The sequence below is a fragment of the Heterocephalus glaber genome, unplaced genomic scaffold (assembly GCF_053883595.1).
Source record: "Heterocephalus glaber isolate CG9 unplaced genomic scaffold, H.glaber_assembly_v1.0 deba00000331, whole genome shotgun sequence".
NCBI classification, from domain to species: domain Eukaryota; kingdom Metazoa; phylum Chordata; class Mammalia; order Rodentia; family Bathyergidae; genus Heterocephalus; species Heterocephalus glaber.
The window spans coordinates 53,408,686-53,411,490 of record NW_028258142.1 but is presented as its reverse complement, the minus strand read 5'-3'; positions in this window follow the sequence as shown (position 1 = coordinate 53,411,490).

Below are 2,805 nucleotides of genomic sequence, written 5' to 3'. Positions count from 1 at the left end.
CTGCAGCCTCTGCCAGCCAGCTGATGTTGTGTTAATGCCAGGAAAAAGACCAGACTTTGTGCTTCTGGCTGAGAGCTGAAAGTGTTTGTATTAGATTGATGCACTTGCCCACCTCTTCCTGCTGATGGCCACTTTGATAAATCATTTCAGTTAGAAGCAGATGTTACCATGTACACACGGAGACCCCTCTTCCTGAGGTTCCAAATAGTGAAGTGGTTATTTTATGGTTTCCTGTGTGCACGTTGGGGTTGGTACAAGCCTCACACACAAACAAATAAGCAAACAATAATAAAATTAACTGTGGCACCATTTGAGATTTCAGGAGAATTTAAATATAAAATCCTGTGCACTTCTCCAGAAATGATGGTCAACCTTGTTTAAAAAGTGAGCAGGAAAACTAAGCACTTCATTTGTTATATAGAGTAACCAGAAACCACTCACCCAGCAGTCGAAGTTTCTGGGAATCGTGATCTGGGAAACGAAAATTAAACAACCTTCCTGGCTTCATGACGTCTGGTACTAAAGCATCATAGCTTGGGAATCTTGACTTGCACGCAGAGACTTTCTCAAATCATTGCTTTTTTATTTGTTGTTCATATGGCTTTTATTTTTGTAATAATTTCCTTTTTGGATTGTAAATTCATTGCCTGGAAATTTTGCATGATGTAGGGGAAGATATATAAAGGTATAAAGATAAAAGGTATAAAGATTCATTACCCAGAAATAACTATTTTGAAAATTTTCTGGGTACACCTGTCTATTCATATATATATATATATATATATATATCCCACATTAGGAGATCTACAATACATTTTATTGTACAATTTGCTGTTTTTTTCCTTAAATATAGTTTTGAGATTTTTTTTCCCCGTGCAAGTAAATATTCTTTTAAGCAGTTTTTTTTTTTTAAGGTGGCACAGTTTTCTACTGTGAAGATGTGCCATATTTACTTAATCGTTTCCTTGTAGTGGAATTTTCACTGAGTTCTTCCTTTTATAGTTCTTATGCATATGGAAATTTAGTATCTATTTTTATATCTGTAGAGCAAAAATGAGAAAAAGAAACAAGATAATGATGGAAGCTGGGGCAGGTTAATGTTAATTAAGTTGTAAAATCTCTGACGTCTTTTCTCTTTCCCTGGCTTTAACGAATGCCTGCTATGTGTCAGGTCCAGGGAAGCCCATGGGACAGAATAAGTGCGTGCTGGCTCGCACTGTAGGAAGCCAGTTACAGAGGATGGACGATGCAGGGGCGTCTGGTGGTGATGGCAGCGGAGCAGTAGTAGGCACCTGAGATCAGAGCCTGGTAGGAGAGGCGTAGTCAGTGATCTCTGAGATGGTGTGATTTGAGGGGTGCTGCTGCAAGGAGTGTGTGTGTGTGTGTGTGCACATGCACACTCATATACACCTCATGGTTGGTCCAGGGTATGTGACAGAGAGAAAATGAGTTGGTTGTGTTTATTGGTGCTCATTAACGAACTTGGGAGAGCTTCATGGTTCAGTTCTTAGTTCATCCCTAAAAATAATAATATAAAATTCCTGCTTTCCAGGATCCAAAGTTTATTTAAAGTCCCACAAAATCCATTCGCGCACCCAGATGTCATATAACATCATAAGCTTTTATTTCCTGTCTCCGTGCGAGGTGACCACATTGCAAACTCTTCTCTCAAGACAAGTCAGTGACAGGAAGGGAGAAACCACTGCTTCTCCTGCTCCTGTCTCCTGCTTCTGTTCCCAGGGCCAGGTTCTCTTATCCCTTGAGCACGCGCCTTCTTAAACTGGATGCGGCTGGTATAGAGTCCAGACTGGATGGTGTGTTCTTGTTATTGTGTCTGTAGTAAGAGAAAGTCATGGGGTCACCCGGGCTTCAGGGTGTGGTCTGATCAGGCAGGCTGTACCTTCTGTGGTGGTCTGGCCTCAGCGTCCCGCATTCTGCCTTCTCTCCCTGCCCTGACTCTGTGAGAACAGGACAGGGTTCTGCTGGCTCACTGAAATTCTTCACTACAATGAAGACTCCCTCCTTGTTGATTTTTTACTATTAATGCCCTCACTAAATTCCTAATCCATAGTGGAGCAACTGTCTATCCTGTGCATGGTGGCATGGTATAGTTGAACTTCAGGACAAAATTACCTTTGATTCAGATTCAACACAACCATTCCACAGAAAAAAGAAGTTGATAACCAAACACAAATGTGTTTAATATATGAAAAGAGCCAACAATGTTCTTTAGCAAATTTCCTTCCCACCAGTAAAGCATATATTTTGAGACAGACCTATACAAAAACTAATAGAAGAATGTTATAACTATCTGTAGATTTGAGAGTTGTTTAAAATAACATTTTCTAAAATTATGATTTTGAGCAGTTAAAATGTATCCTATACAGTGAACTAAATTTTATTTCCTACTTAATAATTGCAAAAACTAGAGTTTGGAGAGTATAAATTACTATCCCAAGGGTATACAACCAGTAAGTTCAAAAGATAGTGATAGAGTTCTCTGCTAAATAAAATGGCTGGACAACCCCACACCCTAAAATGGCCCCTGCCTTCAGGGAACGAGTCCCTCCAGAGAGAACAAAGACCTGCTTTTTCCTACCTTACCCCCACTTGTAGCCAATTATCTGCCTCCACCACACTCTCCTCAGCCCTTACAAACCTCACTCACCCAGCCCCCAGCCCCTGTTGGCTGCTCTCCCCATTGTTTGAGACAGCTCGGCAGCTCTGTCCCTTAATAAATGCCTCACCTTGGATGTTTGTGTTTCGGCTCATTTTATTTCTCTCAGATAGAATTTGAAACCTTAA